Source organism: Herpailurus yagouaroundi, unplaced genomic scaffold (assembly GCF_014898765.1).
Source record: "Herpailurus yagouaroundi ecotype Mexico unplaced genomic scaffold, PumYag 530, whole genome shotgun sequence".
Classification (NCBI taxonomy): Eukaryota; Metazoa; Chordata; class Mammalia; order Carnivora; family Felidae; genus Herpailurus; species Herpailurus yagouaroundi.
The window spans coordinates 6,908,001-6,928,553 of NW_024412747.1; the positions used below are offsets into that span (position 1 = coordinate 6,908,001).

The 20,553-nt window shown below is 47.5% G+C and overlaps 1 protein-coding gene across 6 annotated transcripts in view; it reads left to right on the top strand.

The window, feature by feature from the left end:
• SIPA1L2 (signal induced proliferation associated 1 like 2) overlaps nt 1–20,553 on the top strand; it is a 225,605-nt gene that overhangs the window by 36,332 nt on the left and 168,720 nt on the right. For all 6 annotated transcript variants that reach the window (XM_040464906.1, XM_040464904.1, XM_040464907.1 and 3 more), the window contains exon 2: nt 14,056–14,105. The gene's annotated coding sequence lies outside the window, so the exon portion shown is untranslated. The remainder of the gene's footprint in view (nt 1–14,055; nt 14,106–20,553) is intronic.

A 20,553-nucleotide genomic window follows, 5' to 3' on the forward strand; every position in this document is an offset into this window, starting at 1 on the left:
CAGCCCGCTGCCCCTCGCACCCTGGGCGGACCTGGGGCTGGAGGAAGAGGATAGCCTTCCATGCAGTCCTGGTTAGTCCACACGTTACAGGATTGATTCCAGTCCTCCTGCTGACCCACGTGGAACATTTCAGTACTCCTTTTTTTTTTTAAACCCCCCTCCCTCCCTGAAATATAAACAGTCGAGTTATTTTCCAGTTTGGTCAGGGAAGTAGAGAATCACGTGTGAAATATTTGTGTAACAGGCAGAGTTACTCATTTCTGTGTTACTAAGTCTTCCCGTTCAGATACACTTGCCCATTTTCTCATGATTCCCATTCGGGCCGATACCTTCACACCGGGGTGCTGGGGGCACGAAATAGGTCGGTGAGCCCTCTGCCCTGCTCCCCGGAAAACAGACCCACACTCTGAATGCACCACGTTCCGATTTACCAGCTTTTCTTCTCAGCAGCCCTGAACTTGCTCAAGGTTTGAAACCTTTTGTTTGTTCTAAACTATATGGAGGAAAGTCTGAGGAAGCACAGGCTTTCCTGTTGGTATTATGTGTGTTTGAAGTCGGTGGATTTCAGTTCTCTCTTTAGAGGATTGCTTCTCTAGCCAGTTGCCCCTTGTCTGTTGCATGTTAATGAATTTGCTGTTTGTACAGTGACTCTGGTTGGCTGGGCGTTGGAAGATCTCACTGTCCTTCACTGCAGGACCTATTTTTTTCTTTTTTTGTGTGTATGCTGGTGCAGGTGTAGGAGGAAGGCAGGGCTGACATGCTGTGTGGCAGGTCCTGTGGGCTGGCCCCAGGCCCTATCTTTCAGGATGTAGGTGAGGCTGCGGTCCCAAGGCGCATCTGATACCAAGTCCTCGGTGTTTTTCCTCTGTGCCTTCCCTCTTTCCAGAAAAGAATGTGTATAACTCAAAATTTCTTTCTTCCTCCAGCAACCTTGTTAAATGTGGATGCTGTCGTAAAGTTTCTTTCTTTCCTTCTCTTTCTCCTTGCTCAGCATTTACGCTGTGGCTTAACTTGTTTGCTTTTTCCAGACTGAGGTTGTGCTGAACATAGAGCCTTATTGAGTCTCACTGCTCAAGCCGGTGACACCCACATTTTAGAGAACTTAAGAAGGGCCATAATGGGTATTCTTGAGATGAATTCCGGAGGCTTTGAATAGCATCCTCTTTTGCTGTGGAGTCTAAATCCTAGAGTTGCTGCAGGGACGTCCGCTTAGCTGTGCAAGTATTATTTCGGGAATTAGACCCTGTTTTCCCTTCTCTTAGATTTCCCTGCTTGCCCGTCGGTAAGGCGAATTTGTTTTCTATTGTTCTTGTAAGGTCAAGCATGCGGCTTTTATGAATGAGCGTTTGTACATGAATGTACTTAGCAGTCTTCGGCTGGGCTCAGCACAACTGATTTATTCTAAGATTCGAGTGGTAAAGTTGTTGAAGTGACAGAGAATTGAGGGAAGATCTAAGGGAAAAGCATCAAAGCCTGTTATCCAGTGAAAAATAGGTCTTTGTCCACTTAAGCGTCTGACAACTGGCTTGTTTGTAAGTTATGCCAGGGATATTTTTAGAATTCAGGATCGCGTCTTTAGGCTTCCAATTATTTTGATTCCCCAAGAGACTCTAAAGGGTACAAGAAAAGGAAGACTGGAGAAGGGACAATTTCTACAGAGATAAGCCCTACTGAATCTTACTATGGTAATTAATTGGCAGAAAATCAATAATTCAGTGAGAAGTCTCTCAGCCAATGGTGGCAAAAGACAGTGTGGTGGATGCTAGTGAATTCGGGAGAGTGTACAAGTATCAGTGAGCTAATTGGGTGAATTTGCATACGGTGTTACCCTAACGTCACACGAGCCTAGTCATTTGGGAAATTTGTAGAAGATTAATGGCGATCCACATGTTTAAATACCTTAACCATTTGTCTCTCCTTAAAGAGAGACCTCAGTAAATGTATATTTGGCTTAATGAATTAAGATGGGACTGTTTTTTGCATTGTCATCTGCCGATTAAGAAACGTTAGCCCACCTGCTTTCTTTCTCAAATTTGTCTCCCTGTGGGAGTTGCCATCTAAATGTTCCTTTTTTTTTTTTTTTTAATTTTTTTTTTCAACGTTTATTTATTTTGGGGACAGAGAGAGACAGAGCATGAACGGGGGAGGGGCAGAGAGAGAGGGAGACACAGAACCGGAAACAGGCTCCAGGCTCCGAGCCATCAGCCCAGAGCCCGACGCGGGGCTCGAACTCACGGACCGCGAGATCGTGACCTGGCTGAAGTCGGACGCTTAACCGACTGCGCCACCCAGGCGCCCCTAAATGTTCCTTTTTAAGGTGGGGATTCTCAAATATTTTCGTCTCGGGACTTTTGTACACACTTAAAAACTATCGAGGACTCCAGAGAGCTTTTGTTTATATGGCTGTATCCACTGATGTTTATCACATTAGAAATAAAAACCAAGAGATTAAAAAAAATCGTTATTGAGCAGAATTCACGTTAACATAAACGGCATTTTTTTTTTGTCCAAAGTCACCATTTTCCAAACCCAAACAAACCTAATTAAGAAGCGTTGTATAAATTTTTTATACCTTTCTATAAAAATGCCTTGAATATTGGGCATAACCGAAGACAGCTGGGTTCTCATTTTTGTGTCTGTATCCACTCTGCTGTGATATGATCTTCCAGTTTCCACGTATGATGAAAATCCAGCCTCACATGGATATGTGGTTGGGGAGAAAGTGGGGATGGGAGTGTCTTAAGACTGAACATGAGCAGGGGAGGGGCCCAAGAGAGAGGGAGACGCAGAATCTGAAGCAGGCTCCAGGCTCTGAGCTGTCAGCACAGAGCCTGATGCGGGGCTCGAACTCGTGAACCACAAGATCATGACCTGAGCCGAAGTTGGACGCTCAACCAACTGAGCCACCGAGGCGCCCCAAATGGTGGTGGTTTCTTTTTTAATGTTTATTTATTTTTGAGAGAGAGAGAGAGAGAGAGCATGCACCAGCAGGGGAAGGGCAGAGAGAGGGGGGGGCAGAGGATCAGAAGTGAAGCGGGGCTCTGCACTGACAGCAGAGAGCCCAAGGCAGGTTCGAACTCGTGAACCGCGAGATCATGACCTGAGCCGAAGTCGGACGCTTAACCGACTGAGCCACCCAGGCTCCCCAACTAGTGGTGGTTCCTTAAAGGTTGGTTCAGATGTGGATTCTGAAACCACATATATTAACTTTCAAAACTCTGTCCCGGATGTGATTTTGAACGTCACGCATCGGTCATTTGGAACATCTCCCAAGTGTTGATAGATTTTCTTTTGTAAGTTAAAAATATCCTATCGCCAATTGGAAAAGCCTTTAAATACAGGGAAGTTGTCAGTGTTAAGGTGCATATGGAAATACAAGTTTTCAAAGAGTCCTAGGGCTGCATAGAGGCTGAGATCTCAGTAGCTTATTGGCTGTTTCCCTTGAAAACACGCCCACGTTGTTCCTTTCCTGCCGAGTGTCACCACCAAGCCACGTCTGAATAGTGGATTGCTCGCTGAAGTATGAGGTAATGTTTCGTCTCACGGAGGGTGAGATCGTGACCTGAGCCAACGTCGGACGCTTAACCAACTGAGCCACCCAGGCACCCCGAGAACCGTTGCTTTAAAACAGATGGGGAGGGTGCTCGGTGAAGTAGAAGCTGGGCTTGATTTGTACTGATCGTACAGACACAGACCGCAGACGTGGCGGGGCCCGAGGTGAAGAGAGCTCCTAGAGGCTGGAACTCTCACTGGGGGTGGCGGCTCACGCGTCCGCGACATCTAAATCCGTGCCTGCTGTGTGACTCCAGAAACGTGTTGTAGTTTGAGTCATTAGATCAAGAGTAACGGGGTTCATAAAGTCAGTGGGTTTGAAGACAGTCTGGTTTATCGAGTGCTCCTTGTATTATAAAGGTAATTTCGGAGAGCCTGTCCCGTCCATGCTGCACTGTGATGCTGCTCCCTTCCTTCGCTGCCCTCGCCCTCGCAGGTCTCTTTCCTGACCCCTGGAAGTCCCTGTCACCGGCTGTGCAGAACTACTTCCCCCGTCAACACTGCAGCCTCTGTGGATGTTAGCTTAAGAAAAACCAGTGTTTTCCAGCGCGAAGGGCAGGGGTGTGGAGTCGGTTGTGAAATTGATTCTGCTGCCCGTGATAAAGTCATTCACTCCCGTTTTCCAAGTGTGTTTGCACGGTGACTAGGCGGTTCGGCCGTTTACGTTGTCTTGTGGTTCTGAAGCATCACAGGTGAGTTCCTCTTCGGAAGGCTCCAGAAGAGAAAGGTTTTGTGCCTAGAACACCTTGTCATTTCTGTCTATGCTTTCCTTTCTTCGTCGTTAAAAGAAACTTACCTGGGTGATGGTGGGGGCTAATCACTATTTCCTGGGTTAGAAGTACTGCCTTCGTTTTTGTTTCCGTTACTACGAAAGAATCCCCAGTTGTAGAGGCATTGTAGACGTGATGTGCTAGTCTGAGCAAAATGAAAACGTCTGATAAAATATTAATAAATACCTTAGCGGACATCTCCTCAAGCGTGTGGATCACATGAGCCTAGATATTCTGGTTTCTGGCTTTTTCATTGACTTCACTGGGATCAGATCGACCCACGCGATCACTGAGAAGCTACCAAAGAGCAGTGTGGGCAGAAGCGTGGCAGAACCCCCTGTCCCAGCCTTGTCCCCATGCACAGCAAACACGAGGTCTGGAGGAGGAGCCGCGTCTTGTGTTTTGCCTTTCTGTGGGAGTTTTCTGGAGTAGCTAATGAAGTCAAGCCAAGTCAATACTATCTTTTCACATTGGCCTTTTGTTTTGAAATACCATCCCAACTCTATTCTCCAGTTTTCTTTTTATTACGGGTGTTATCGTTACAGATTAGAGGTACCACCCTGTCCAGGTTTGTTCCTCATGCTTTTCTTGCTTGGGACCTGTGAAATCTTTCATTCAGGTCAGCGGGCATTTGTACAGTGTGTGCAAGTCAGTGTGGCATTATTACCAACCTCCAGCTTTGTTTTCATCATTTCTAGAAACCCTGCGATTTGCATGTTCAGGATCCACACTCTAGCTTCCTCTTTGCTCTGCTTTTCCCCCTTGTTAGGTTACTAAGACCAAGAGAACCTTGCGATGGAGCATGACTCTTCCAGACGGGCTTTCTTCCTCCTTTGGTCGTTTTGTGTTGTTGCATTGCTGTACTTCTGTGTAGACAGGTATAGATATCAAATTGTGGGCTCCTTTGGAGGGGGAAGACTTTTTGGAGGTGAGAGAGATCGGAAGGGAAGGGGAGGAAGAGAGAGGACATTAAGAGGAGATTATTCTGCTTTGGTCACTTTCCATTTTTGCAAAGTTCCTAACCTTTGGCCCATCTCATTCTTACTCCCCCACTTTACTTAGAGACCACACCTCTTCATCTATGCTTGTACAATGAGGCCCACTGCTCTGCGGTGGTAGGATGGCTGCTTCTAGAGTTGAGGCTGTAAAATATCTTCCATTGCTGGGGAAGGAGGGGAAGTCAGTTAGAAAACAAGCGGTAGCCCCTAGACTAGGATACTGATTGTACGTGTAGAACATATAGGTAGAACACTTGTAGAACATATCACCTAAAGGTCTGATATCTCGGTACTGAGAAAACATAGAAGACATGTCTTCCTGATGATAGCTGATAACCTACATGGATGGGCAAGGGTTGTTCTCTTGTTACACTTCAGATGCTTCCGTTGTATTTTCTCCCCAAATTGCGTATCAGTTACAGAGGTTAGCTTCCCATTTTCTACATTTAGGTGTATACAATAAAGATCTACACCTCAGTTGACTAAGATACATAATTGTTTCAAGTTGAACAAAGTGAGGGACGCCTGGGTGGCTCAGTCAGTTAAACGTCTGACCCTTGATTTCAGCTCAAATCATGATCTCGTGGTTTGTAAGATGGACCCCTGAATCTATCTGGGATTCTGTCTCTATCCCTCTGTCTCTCTGCCCCTCCACTGCTTGTGCTCTCTCCCTCTCTCTCTCTCTGTCAAAATAAATAAATAAACTTAAAAAAAAATGCTGAACAAAGTGAAGTAACAGGGCTTAAAGGAAGTGCACCCTTACATACTAGCGGGGATCCTCTGCCCTGCCCAAGGTGGCAACACAGTTATTATGTCACTTTGCACGGTCAGAGTTCTTTCTTCCGTTCTGGATGTGGTTGAGCCCTCAGTAGATGAATCTATGCCAATGCATTTTCCCTTTCTCATGTTCCTTCTGTGTGGTTTGCCCAGCTCAGCATAGACTTTTCATCTTGAGTTTTGTGTAAGCGATATTTAAGGATGATTCAAAAAAATGCATCTGGTGATGGGTTCTGTCCCTCCCAGTGTCAGAAAACAGACAGCACTGCTAGCAAGGTTTTTAGTTGGGACATTTTACCTTTTATGGAGGCCAGTAGTCATCTGTGTGAATTTAGACTTTTTCAGTTCATTATGGTTGCTCTTGGCAACTATCCTTACAGTAGGGAATCTACTTGAATTTCTGAAGTATGTTTTATCCTTTCTTTTTTTGATCGACTTACTGAACACGATTTCAGGTATACAACGGAGGGTCCCCAAGTCCGAAAATGGCATCATCATATTGTTACGTTAGAATTTTGTCCGACCTGTAGACCGTGCAGGGTACCACGGGTTTTGAGGGTGTCCCTAAGTTTGGATCAGTTGTCAGCCCTTCAGACAACACACCGCCACGTTAAGGAAGGATATTTTCTTATTTGTGATGTTTTGCTTGTCTCCCAGCGGATGATAAAGCAAACTAGCAAATGAGGGTGGAAAGACATGCATCAACTGTGTGGGCCAAGTTCAACATCCTATTTTTTTTTTTTTTTTTGCCCCCAGGTAGGCGTGCTTGTGGTGATGGATCTCAATCCACCACGCACATCCTTCTGCTAATAAAAACGTTCCCGGTTCCCAAACTGACATGATGTCATTATTCATCATGTGTTACACACTCGCTAGAGGAGAGCGTGTTCGCCAAACAGTGTCAGGAGTTCTTACTGCTCCACCCTCCACCTAAGCAAGTGAAAACCACCGTTTGGGTGTGTGAGCAAGCGTGGCGGGGCAAGGGGCTGGAAGAGGCGGCTGGACAGACCGCCAGTGCCTGGTTGCCTTGGTTACGAGTTTGGACTTGGCGATCACCGAGGAGTGGTGAAAGCTGTCTAACTTAATTTAGCGAGGGGGTACTGGCTCCCAAGAGTCCTTCCTACTCACCTTATTTGTGGGAAATACTGAAAGAGCCCAGAGCATTTGCTACGCCACATCAAGGACGTCTCAGTAGTCGTGCTGATTTAGTTATTTATGCTTAGAAGTCCAAAGAAAAAGTAACGTAATACATTTATGGAAAAGGGGTACAGACTTTGAATCGATTGTGACGTCATCGCCAGCCATTGTTTTTGAACACAGGAAGCTCGCCTGCTTAGGATTAGTCATTTCACCAGCGGTGTATCGATTACCTATTATGCCTAAGGCCTCTGCTCATTAAGAACTCCCGATTGAAGGTGGCAGACATCTATAAATAAATCATCATCTATGATACTGACTGAAAAATGTCAGAATAAATGGTGTAAGCAATGGTCCCTGGGGGTAGCAGAGAGCAAGAGACACTGTCTGTCTAGAAGGGTTTTCTTGAAAACTTTTTTCCTCTGGAGATGTCTGAGAAAGTTGTATTGGGGTGAAGGCCTCTCACTGAGGCCGTAAGGATGCTCGCGTTTGGGGTGATGGGAACTATAGGGCTTCTTTATTTGGGGAAGAGCCTACTGACGCCATGACTGTCAGAGTAAAGGCCATCTCAGGTGAATCATTTGAAGACTCCTTTGAGGTGATGTTATGCGTGGTACAGTTTTGCCCAGGTAATTCATCTGGACCACCGGTTATGAATGACAGAAACCCAACTTTAAGCAGAAACGGAAAGGGTATCGCTCAAGTAACGGAGGCATCTAGGGGTAGCATGCTACAGAGCTAGGGGTTCTGACGTGGCCCCAGACTCTTTCTCTGTATCTTGACTCTGCTTTGTGGAGTCCTTCACGGCCACGCTCTCTGTGTCATCGGCAAGATGGCAGCCAGTAGCCGGAGCTCATGTCCCCCTAACTAGTCCTCTTAGCTGAAACCGAACTTCTCCCTCCCCGGACCCCTGCGCTGCCCAGGGACGATGTAGACGACTTGGCTTTGGTTCTGCACGCGGAATGGGGCACTGAGGGTGAGGGAATGCCGGGCCTCCAGTGGCCCAGTGGACGGCATTACGTAGGGCCAGGGAAGGTTCCCCACAAGAGCCAGAAATAGGGGGCGTGGCCCTGGTGTGCCGGGCAGACAGACACTGGAGCTGCCACGGTCCACGGTGGCGGACGAGGGCACGGGCAGGGAGAACAGAGACGTCGGCTGAGGTGTGGAGCGGGGGCCGAGGGCGAGGTTTGGCGGGAGGGATGTGCGCTCCGCCCTTTGCATGTCGAGGTAGGGGTGCCGGGGTGGGGTGGCACGGTGGGGTGACAGCTCGCTGTTTGGGCGCCAAGCTAGCAGGGTACCAAAGCAAGTGATGCGTCGCAGTCATAGGCGTGGAATAGTTAAGCTCACTGGGGAGGAGCGCGTGGGAGGTTGAGTCACATGAAAGTCCTGCTTTTGTAGGTCAAAAATGGCAGCGCAGGGGTGATTGCACATGGTTTAGCTCATTCCTTGGGAATTCCTTCCTGAAACGCCTCCGTTCTCTCTTCCGGCAGATGGGCACTGTGTGCTCCTTACTGTGCTGGCCTCCTGTGTTCTCGTTCTCCGCGGCTTTCAAGTCTTCACAGAGAGCCAGTCTTTTTTCCTTCCTCTTTCCTCCCTCCTCCCCTTTCCCTCCATCCTTCTCTTTTTCCTTCATTCTTCAGGAAATACTGACCGGGTACTTTTGAAGAAAAGCCCGGAACACAGTACTTAGGACGGGACGCATAGTGTGAACCTTGCTCCCGCCCTCCTGGATCCTAGAGTCTAGATACGAGAGCAGAGTGTTGTGGGGATGATGAATGCTCTGCGAGGTGTGGGGAGGCATTCAAGGCCTAGATTCTTCTTTATTCACCCTGGGCCAGTCATGGGGGAGAGGAAGACTGTATGTACCTTGCTGATAGACATGAGGGAATAGGACTGTCCCCGCCACGCCCCACACCTTTGCCATGGCTCCCGTGTTACCTGCTGCAGAAAACCTTCCCTCTCTCTCTCCTCCCAGGTAAAATTTGGCCTCCCCCTCCCTGGTGCCCCAACGGGGCCCTTTGAGAGATTTCATCCCACTTACCTGTGTAAAGGTTGGCTCCCTCCATTAGGCAGTGAGCGTTAGGTGACAAGAATGGACAGCATCTAGTACAGTGTTTGAATGCTCGAGGTGCTAAGTAAATATTGATTCAATGTTTAAATAACTTTGAAGGGGCTGCGTTTCCAGAGCCCTTCTTCTTTCCACCTGACTTGAAAAGAATGCCGGGGAATATACACAAAGGATACTATTCAGCCTTAAACAAGAAACCCTGCCGTATGTGACAAGGAGGAAGTTGCAGGACGTTATACGAAGTGAAATAACAGATGCCATGTGATCCTACTTAGGAGGGGAATCCAAAAATAACCAGACCCACGGGAACAGAGAGGGGCATGGTGGTCGCCAGGGGCTGGGCAGGGGGCAGATAGAGAACTTCTGTTCCATACGTATAAGGTTGCGGTTATAACGTAAAGATGAGTACATTCTCGAGATCTGCTGTGCCCCATCGTGCCTATGGAGTCAATAATAGCGTATCGTGCCCTTAAACGTTTAAGAGGGTAAATCGCTTGTTAAGGGTTCTTGCAACAATTTAAGAATACGTTTGCGACAGCCGCCAAAACGAACACCGAAACGAAAACAGACATAACCCCACCTGAGTGACGTAGTGCGTGGCCCACGCTGACATTCCAAAGGAAATGTGCGTAGCCAAACGGCATCGCTGCCCGCGTTGAGAGTTTCACATCGCGCCGACCCGATTCGCAGCAAAAGCAGACTCTTGAGGGTGGTCAGAGAAGTCATTTGACCTCCGGCCTGTGATTGAGACGCCCAGGTAAAACTAGACCTCTAAATGGACTGAAAACGCTGAACACGGTGTGTTTAAGTGCGACTGGCCGAGATGGTAAAAGCCTGATGGCTCGTGCTCCTGCGTGGTCAGTGCTGGTGAACGCTGGGCGTGGCAGGGGCAGCGGTTTCCAACATGCGTTTCCTGGAGCACGTGGCCTAAGGTGACATTCATCTGCGCGGATCCCAAACCCTTTTCTGGGAACGACTGGCTGTTTGAATCTGGTGCTGATTCCACGTTCGGCTATATGCCTTCTTCAGGAACCATCTCCTGGAGTGTGCAGTTTCCTTTCAGAGCGGGTGAGGTCTGGGTTGAGACTGTAGCTCTGCACCCCTGGGCCTCATGACGGCGCACAGGACACGGCCGCGGTTCAGAGATTCAGGCCGGGAACCGTGGCTGGCCTATTGGCCCAGAACTGGGGAGTGGGGGGCCGGTCCGAGCAAGGACTGCTTGCACACATTGCCAGCGTTCACAGGTGTAAGGACAGAAAGCAGTGCTTAGCACTTTGCCTCTCGGACCCACGTCCTTCTTTCGAAAGGAATTTTTCTGTTTAAAATAAAAACAAAAAACAAAACACTGTAGCCTTTCTCTGGTGCTTTTCCTGAATACTAGCAAGCATGTCCTAACATTGGAGAAGTAATGACTTCGAGCTGGACCGAATATTTTTATTCTTCTCAGTGGAAAGTAAATATTTGCCCTCACTTTCTCAGAGCCCTGTTCCACTGGGAAAAACAGCCGAGGAACCTGCTGGTAAGAACAAAGGGCCAGGCCTCTCTTTGCCTGCAAATCTGGTTTTCTGGCAGAGAGAGTCCTGTTGGAGCGTGAGTCGCCGCCTCTCAGCAATGGGCCAGGGGACAGGAGAGCATCTCGCCTTTCTCTGACCCGCTCTCTGCAGGACAGCGCACAGCCCCAAGTTCTGGGCTTTGAGAAAACTACGCTCTGCCGAAAGCCCACCGATTTTCTTCTCCAGAGCAGAAACAAGGCAAAACACAATAGCCAGTTGCCTCATGTAAACCACCTGCTCGGTAGGAAATGGAGAACCGTGGAGCCCCCCAGTCCCACTTGGGAGGATTTGTGGTTTCCTTTCCTGTCGGTAAACAAAAGCAGTGAGTTAAAAGAGTGGAGCACGGATTGTTTACAGGATATTTGCTTGTATCAAAGGAAGGAAAAGTGCCTTTTACAGAGTTGTGTTCATTGTGTGGGGGATGTCACAACGTCAGTTAAAGGGTCTCGGCCGAAGAGGAGAAATTAACCCCAAAATAGTGAGTCGTGAAACGCAAACCGTTTCATCAATAGGACTTTGAAAAAGCGGAGGGTTTTATAATGTGCCAGCATTTAAAAAAAAAAAAAAAATTAGAAGACCAGAAAGCCTCTTGAGAGAGAAAAAAAAAAAGGGTTCCTACAACTTTGAAAAATATGGATAGTTCAGAGGATACGATTTTTTTTTTTTTTTTTTTTTGTAGTTGCACGAGCTCGTGGCTTTGTGTGCCAGAAACATTTATCACTCACCGTGCAGTTGAGTCTCCTAAGCAGGCCTTTCCAGATTGCATCTCAGTACATCTAGTGCGATGCCTGGGTCGCTGCCCTTCCTGTGCTGCCCAGAGACAGTCTCCTTCAGCTGTTTGCGGCACAGGAGCTCGTAGCTGGGAGGTGGTTGGCGAACATGGGCCAAGTGGATGGATGCTTGGTTGGAGTTATTTATTTATTTATTTATTTATTTATAAATGTTTATTTTTGAGAGAAAGGGAGAGAGAGAGCATGAGCAGGGGAGGTGCAGAGAAGGGGGTGGGACAGAGGATCCTAAGTGGGCTCTGGGCTGTCAGTAGAGGCCCGACGCGGGGCTCGAACTCGTGAACCGTGAGATCACGGCCTGAGCTGTCGTCGGATGCTCAACCGACTGACCCACCCAGGCGCCCCTGGCTGGAGTTAATAAGCTAGTAAAAGATTGAAGCAATGACCTAGGATGCCCAATAATATATTCTTTTCCCCGTTATTTAATGTTAAGTCTTTTTGATAAATTCTTCGGTGTGTGTGTGTGTGTGTGTGTGTGTGTGTGTGTGTGATAAAGTTTACACAACAGAACATTTACTATTTTTAAGTGTGTGGTTCAGTGGCGTTAAGTATATTCACACAGTGGTGCAACCATCTGTCTCGAGACACTTTCCCTCTTCCCGAGCAGAAATGTTGTACTCATTAAACTCTAACTCCCCCTCCCCCTCCCCCAGCCCCTGGCCACCACCCAACTCTGCTTCCTGTCTCTATGCAGCTGATTATTCTAGGTGCCTCATGTAAGGGGAGTCCCGGAGTATCTGTCCTTTTGCGGCCGGTGTGCTTCACTTGGCATCACGTCTTCGGCGTTCGTCCGTGTTGTAAGTTGTTATGATCTCCTTCCTTTTGAAAGCTGAGTAATATTCCATCGTGTGGATTTGCCACAGCTGGTTCCTCCGTTCATCTGTTGATGGACACTTGAGTTGCTTCTGCCTTCTGGCTATTGTGAGTAAGGCTGCTGTGAGCACGGGTGTGTGTGCATCTTTTCAAAACGTGTGCTGTCCATTCTCCTGGGTATGTACCCAGAAGGGAAATTGCTAGATCGTATGGTAATTCCAGGTTTAATTTTTTTTGAGGGACTCGCCGTACGTGCTTTGGATTTTTAAGCTCCGAATTGGCCGCATTGGCTCCATTAAGTCCGTGAGAATGTCTCCCCCCTCCCTTACAGGCGCACATAACCTTAAGTCCAGCTGCAGTTGAGGGACTAACGATAGTAACCTTTCGTCAGCTGTTTCAGGGCTTTGTAAGAATGGAGACAGATTGAAAAAGGTGGACTTCCCAAAGCCAAGGCCAACGGTAGCCTTCTCGGGAGGTGGTCTTGTAATTGATCGCGGTCAATACTGTTCTGGGACTGTAGGCGTAAGCCGGCCGTTGTGGGACAGCTCACTTACTGGGGTCTGTCTTTTGTAGGGAGCAGAGTGCAGGACTTTACCAGGACTTAGGGAAGCCATGTCGGTACCATTTCATCCAGGCCGCGCACCTCACGCTGTGGCGTGTTGAGTCCGCACGATGTCAGGTAGAGGTGCGGGGCCTCAGCGCGCCTCGCCCTGGTTCAGTTTGCATAAATTCTTACAACGACTGTTTTTAGAAATGATGTGACGAAAAGATCACGATCTTAGGAGCCAGGCTGACTCAAGTTCACACCCTGTTCTGTGTGCTTCACTTTGGGCAGATAATCCATTTCTTAGAGTACCAGTCTCCTCATCCGGGAGACAGGAGAGGCCGATTCTGTTCAAGTGATCATGAATGTGGAAATACCGTGTGTACAGAAAGTATCTAGCAGAGCGCCTGGTACTTCGTGCTGTATATCCAATATTGTCCGCTGCTGCTATATTAAAAGCAGATGCAGCCTAACAGAAGTTAGTACCAGAAATAGACCCTTAGACCAGCCGTTGTCAAAATTTTGGTTGACATCTGTAAATGACAAATTTTTGGCCCCCTGGACATCTGTAAAAGTGATTGAGGATCCCAGAGAGCTTTTTATTATGTGGCTCATCTCTACTGAGATTTGTGACTCTTCAAATGGAGAGGTTTAAAAATAGTTATTCGTGTATTAAACGTGGCAGCAGTAAGCCCTTCACCTTTTATTGTAAATAACATGTTTTATGAGAATCAGTGTTTTCCAGAACAACAGAAACTTAATGAGCAGAACGACATTTTCGCAAATCTCTTTAATGCCTTGCTTACGAGAATACAGCTAGACTCTCAAGCCTTTTGTGCCGAGACTGGTTACTCAGCCTCTAGAAGATTCCGCCGTGCCTTGGCGGGAAGAGAGTGGAAAAGGGAAATCCTTCCTTTTGCTGCGAAAATGGTTTGAAGCCGGGAGACCCCTGGAAGGGTCCTGGGAACCCCTGGGGACTCTCAGACCACACCTTAAAAACGGCTGACCGGAAGTTTTTCTGTGATTCTGAACTAGAACTCTTCCTTCTCTTGCAGGTTCTTGCTCTCAGTGGCCCAAGCTGGAGGCTTCTGTTCTCCCTGCTCAGGTGAGTCCACTCCCCATCCCACCCCCAAGCCACTGCTTAGAGGTTTAAATTTGGGCTTTTGGGTCCCATTAATAAGAAGCCATCTGAGGGGCGCCTGGTTGGCTCAGTCGGTTAAGCGGCTGACTTCTCTCAGGTCACGATCTTGTGGTCTGTGGGTTCGAGCCCCGCGTCGGGCTCCGCGCTGACAGCTCAGAGCCTGGAGCCTCCTTGGGATTCTGTGTCTCCCTCCCTCTGCCCCTCCCCTGCTCACACCCTGTCTCTGTCTCTCTCAAAAATTAACAAACATTAAAAAAAAAAAATAAAAGTAAATAAATAAAAAAAGAAGAAGAAGCCGTTTGAACTTTGGAATTGCCTAAACTGGGGGCTTCAGAAGGAGGGACTAGCAAGTTCCTGTGAGCCTCTGTCCCTTAAAGTGTTTAAAAGGGCATGAATTTTAAAACTGGTTGGTGTACCTCTCCAAGGAGTGCCCCTACTTAGAGTAAAGGGACAAAGTGTGAGCATAGCGGAGGTTCAGGGGCTGCACAGAAGCAGCTGTCCTGGTGGCTAGTGTGCCTAGCCACTGTGAGTGAGGAAGGGGCCACTGTGAGGGGCCACTGTGAGTGAGGAAGGTGATGGAGGGTGGGGTGGAGGAGGGCTGGGGACCCCTGGATGAGGCCCGGCCCCTGTGCCTGGGGCCCCGCGGTGTCACCCGGAATGCCTTCCTCTAACACGGGATGAAGGCAGAGCTGGCTGCTCCCTTGTGTGTGTCCACAGGTGTTGCATTTTCTGTAACAGCAGGACACCAGGTGGTTTGGGAAGGAGCCCTCAGCGGTAGCCGTTGCCCCTGCACATTTGGTCGCTGGCCTTGGATTATCAGAAGTGGCTTACTTACCATCCTTCTGTCTGTCCACACACAGATGCACGCACACACGCACGCACGCAGTTTTCTTCTGCACCATTTATGGATAAGTTACATGCATCGTGGCCCTTGGCCCTCCCCAAACGTCAGTGTGCGTTTCCTAAAAATAGAGATACTCACTTGGTCGACAGTAGTTCAGTGATCAGTCCAGAACTTAATATGGATTCCTTACTAACACCTACTCTAGGATCTGTCTGCCGGTCCTGCCACCTGGCCCGGAGCATCCTATAGAGCCTCGTCCCCTCCGTCTGAGGTCCACTCTAGGGTCGGGTCCTGCCCCCAGTTGTCCAGACGTCTCTGGATCCTCTTTGTTCCCACAGCCTCTGTCGCCTGTGTGTGTGTGTGTGTGTGTGTGTGTGTGTGTTGGTGCATTTTGAAGGCTGCGGCCTGAGAGCCTGTGTCTTAAAATGTTCTTCAGTAGAGGAGCATTTTGACAGCAGCCAGGGTATCTATCGCTGGAGGAGGGCGCGATGCCCACGATGGGTTTCCTTGTTACCAGGTATAAGTACATCAGTGCTTTGATGGTGAAATTTCAAAACTACTCGTGGGAGAGAGAAGAGGGGGAATCAGGGAAAGTCAGCCTGAAAAGACTAAGTTCCTTCTTGTGTGGGACTCCGGAGACTTGGCCGAGGAGGTGCTAATGAAGTCCTGATGCCCGAGGACATTGTGATGTGAAAATAACAATGAAGGGGCATCATCTACATTCCAGCGCAGGAGAAAGTAGGGTGGTACCTGGGTTGGTCTTAAGGGAAGACCTTCCCTCGTTCGGCTGTTTTTGTCCCTCCTGGTTCCTTGGCCCCCCCTGAAGCCGGGCGATGAGTCCCTTGTGTTAGTAGCCTCTGGCCCACCGAGGGGCAAAAGCTGCCTGGACCCCACCTCGGATTAACCCGTGTCCCTTACTGTGCTTTTTAGCACCATGGGGAAATAGCTCCGCCAGGAATGAACACTGTCCAGGATTTTTTGGATCAGGTGTATAGAGCTTCCAGCCTAGAGGGTGTGGACTCCAGATTAGTTTCCTTATGGCTCATTTCGATGAGCGAAGTTATGTGGATTTTATGGAATACGAGACTGTGAAGTTATGTGGATTTTATGGAATACGAGACTGTACAGACGTTTGTGATACAGGCTTATGATTTTAAGCATACTTCATTTTATCGAAAATGGCATTCTTTAGTTTTGAAATCGATAGATGTGTTCAGACAACACAGAAATATATAAAGTAGAGCATACATCTCCCCTATAATCTCACTCCCCGAAGGCAGCCCATGTCAATAGACTTTAGTCTGAATCTGCGTGTGCACTTTTTAAGAAAACAAAACAAAAATGGGATTATTCCCTTCATACTGTTTTTACGGTCGCTTTTTTTTTTCTTACCAGTACATCGTAGATGTCTTTCCCTTGTTAGTATTTCGGTAGTGTGTACTTACTCTTTTAAACGATGAACCGGATTTCCTTGTGTACCTCCACGATTATTTAATCCCTACGAAAGGACACTTTGGGGCTTGTCAGCGTTTGGCTCTAAGTAACAAAATGCTTGTATGTAAACAAGTATATACATACTTATGTAACTATCTCTTGGGGATAAATTCCTAGGAATGGAATTGCTGGATAAAAGAGTACTCACACTCAAAATTTTGGAGATATTGCTAGATGGCCCCTCAGATAGGTTGTGCCCAGTTAGGATTCCGTCAGTGACTCAGGAGTGAGCCTGTAGCCGGCACCAACAGCGACTAATCTCAGTATATTGTTTCTGATTTTAATGTGAACACTGTTATTGTTTTCATATTTATTTATTTATTTGTTTGTTTGTTTTTAATTTTTCTTAACATTTATTTATTTTTGAGACAGGGAGAGACAGAGCATGAACGGGGGAGGGTCAGAGAGAGAGGGAGACACAGAATCGGAAACAGGCTCCAGGCTCTGAGGTGTCAGCACAGAGCCTGACTTTGACACAGGGCTCGAACTCACGGACCGAGAGATCATGACCTGAGCCGAAGTCGGACACTTAACCGACTGAGCCACCCAGGCGCCCCTATTTATTTGTTTTAATTAATGCTGAAGTTAGGCACCTTTATGGCCACTTGTGGTTTTTGTTTGTTTGTTTTTTGGCCTGTTTGTCTTTGGAATTATTACACATACTCTTTTTTGCTTTTGAAACTTTATTCTGGGTATTGGTCTTTTGTCACATGATACAAACCAGTATTTTTGCAAGTTCTTAATTACCGTCTTTTTGTTTTAAACTGTTTGAGTTGGGGCGCCTGGGTGGCGCAGTCGGTTAAGCGTCTGACTTCAGCCAGGTCACGATCTTGCGGTCCGGGAGTTCGAGCCCCGCGTCAGGCGCTGGGCTGATGGCTCAGAACCTGGAGCCTGTTTCCGATTCTGTGTCTCCCTCTCTCTGCCCCTCCCCCGTTCATGCTCTGTCTCTCTCTGTCCCAAAAATAAATAAACGTTGAAAAAAAATTAAAAAAAAAAAAAATAAACTGTTTGAGGGGCGCTTGCGTGGCTCGATCCGTTAAGCATTCGACTCTGGCTCAGGTCGTGATCTCAAGGCTCGTGAGTTCGAGCCCCGTGTCGGGCTCTGTGCTGACAGCTCGGAGCCTAGAGCCTGCTTCAGATTTCTCTCTCTCTCTTTCTCTGCCCCTCTCCCGCTCGTGCTCTGTCTCCTTCTCTCTCTCTCATAAATAAACATTGAAAAAATGGAAACTGTTTGAGTTGCTTATGATGTGAATCCAGACAAACTCTTTCAGAGCAGAGTGTGGAGTGAAATCATGTTGTATTGTGCTGTAGCTGCTCTGTACCAACTAGTCTTTTTTTCCAAGTTGAGAATCCGTTTTTTTAATGTTTATTTATTTTGGAGAGCGAGAGAGACAGAGGACAAGCAGGGGAGGGGCAGAGAGAGAGAGAGGGAGACACAGAATCCGAAGCAGGCTCCAGGCTCCTAGCTGTCAGCACAGAGCCCGTCGCAGGGCTCGAACCCACGGACTGTGAGATCGTGACCTGAGCCGAAGTCGGACGTGTAACCGACTGAGCCACGCTGGCGCCCCTGAAAATCCATTTTAAATCTCTCTTAACATGGGTAACGATTACACCCCAGGCAAAGGGGCCGTCAGGAATCTGTACAACATGTCTGTTGTTAAAAAAAAGTGTAAATGAAGCTCATTTGCATTGGTTCTTCTGTTTTCTCTTGTGCAAGGACGGTTATTCTCACATAGATTTATCTGTAACAAATACATTGCTTGAAATCTGTGAATGTTTTAATAGCATCAGAACTGAGGAAGTGACACACTGGTTTAACTACTGACTTGTTGCATAATTTTAGAGAGATGGTCCCCTCATTTGGTCCCCTCATTTTCCCATTGATGAAATTAGGACTCACTTAACTAAGTCTTTGTAAAGGCTTAGCAGCCAGTCTCCTGAACAAGTCAGGAGACTTGTTCTGTAAGAGAAATCAATTATCATTAGGGGCTGTATGAGAAAAGTTCGGGCTGAGCTCCAAACTCGAGTCCTTACAAAGATGAAAGGGATTTTCCGGGATAGCTGGTACCATACTGGTCTAGAGATGGCCTTCAGAATCCTGGTAGGAAGTTTTAACTCCTTAGGTATTTTCTTATCAGAAAGTTGTGAAGCTGGAACGTCTTGTTCCTCTTCTCTGCTCTCAGCTTTACCTTCAACTTCAGACCTTTCTTTTTTTTAATATGTTAATTTCGAGGGAGAGAGAACGTGAGCAAGCTTTCAGGGAAGGGGCAGAGAGAGAGAGAGGGAGAGGATCCCAAGCAGGCTCCTCTCTGTCAGTCCAGAGCCCGATGCAGCACTGGATCTCAGCGACGGTGAGATCATGACCTGAGCCAAAATCAAGAGTGCGACTCTTACCCCGCTGAGCCACCCAGATGCCCCTTCCTTGCACCTTTTTGGAATCAAAATAAGTATTGGCAGGGGTAGTTAGGCTTCCTTTCATTCCTATCCTTCATTGCTTTCTGGCTTTTTGGGGCCAACTTTGTGAGGTCGATGAAGTTCAAGAGGTTCTAGTTGACCTCCAGAGAGGCCACAGTTTATCTTCGTTGACTTACATTGTCCTCAGACCAGTAAACTTCTTATCGTCCTGCCCGGATTTCTGCAGAGACCTCATACTCGCTTAGATGTCTCTACGTAGGGGAACAGCCCTGGGGTAGATGCCGTTTGCTTGCTTCCAACAGCAGTGTGCCACCTGTTTTGCCAGGATCAGGATGTCAAGATCTGTGACGGTGCCTTATCCTCCACTCAGGCGCCTGGACATTGGGGAACGCACTGGCCTACATGTGAAACGTTTGGATGACTTCCCATCTCTTCCTTAACTTCACGTTTTGCTGCTTATACTCATGGCATAACACCGACATTTTCCAGATTATGTTGCAAAACAGTCTACTTCCTATCACACGATCCGCCAGATTGATAGAAAGTCTTAGCCGCCTCAGTCAAGTGGGCTTAAAATCTGAAGAGCTCGTGGGAGGGAGACCGTGGGCTCTCTTGTTCCATTCGTGCTGGAGATGATTTGCTTCTGTAAACACTTGTTGGGTAATTTCTGCTAATGGAACACTCTGTCAGGAACCAAGGGAAACAAGATGATTAAAATAGGGTCCCTCCCGGGATGCCTGGGCGGCTCAGTCTGTTGAGTACCTAGCTCTTGATTTTGGCTCAGGTCACGATCTCATGATTGGCGAGTTTGAGCCCTGCACTGGGCTCTGCGCTGACCGTGTGGAGCCTGCTCGAGCTTCTCTGTCCCCCCTCTCCCTCTGCCCCTCCCCCGCTCACTCTCCGTCTCTCAAAATGCATAAATAAACTTAAAAGAAAAAGTTTAAAATATGGAATACGGTCCTTCCCTTCAAGAGCTTATAATCTAACCGGAAAGAACGAATTGTATACAAATAGCTGTAATATGGGGTTTGATTGCTGTAACCATCGAACACGAGGGGGGCGCTAGTGAGTTGGGCCGACCATGCATCGCTGCACCCCCAGGTTGGCTGGCAGGTCGCAGGCACTTCATACACACGTGTGAATGGACGAATGAATACATTTAGACGCGTACATTTCGGTGTGGTTTATTCATAGCAAAAAAGATGTGTGGAAAGAGATGATTTGATGGATTTGTGTTTGGTCGCATGAGTACCAGAATTTGGTGAGGTCACCAAGGGCATAGGGCTGGCTGAGCAAGACCCGTCATGGAGGCACCCTTTCTTTCTCTTCTTCCTTCCTTCATTTTCTTTCTTTCTTTCTTTCTTCCTTCCTTCCTTCCTTCCTTCCTTCCTTCCTTCCTTCCTTTTTTCTTTCTTTCTTTCTTTCTTTCTTTCTTTCTTTCTTTCTCTTCTTCCTTCCTTTTTTCTTTCTTTCTTTCTTTCTTTCCTTCCCTTTCTTTCTCTTCTTCCTTCCTTCATTTTTTTTTCTTTCTTTCTTTCTTCCTTCCTTCCTTCCTTCCTTCCTTCCTTCCTTCCTTTTTTCTTTCTTTCTTTCTTTCTTTCTTTCTTTCTTTCTTTCTTTCTCTTCTTCCTTCCTTTTTTCTTTCTTTCTTTCTTTCTT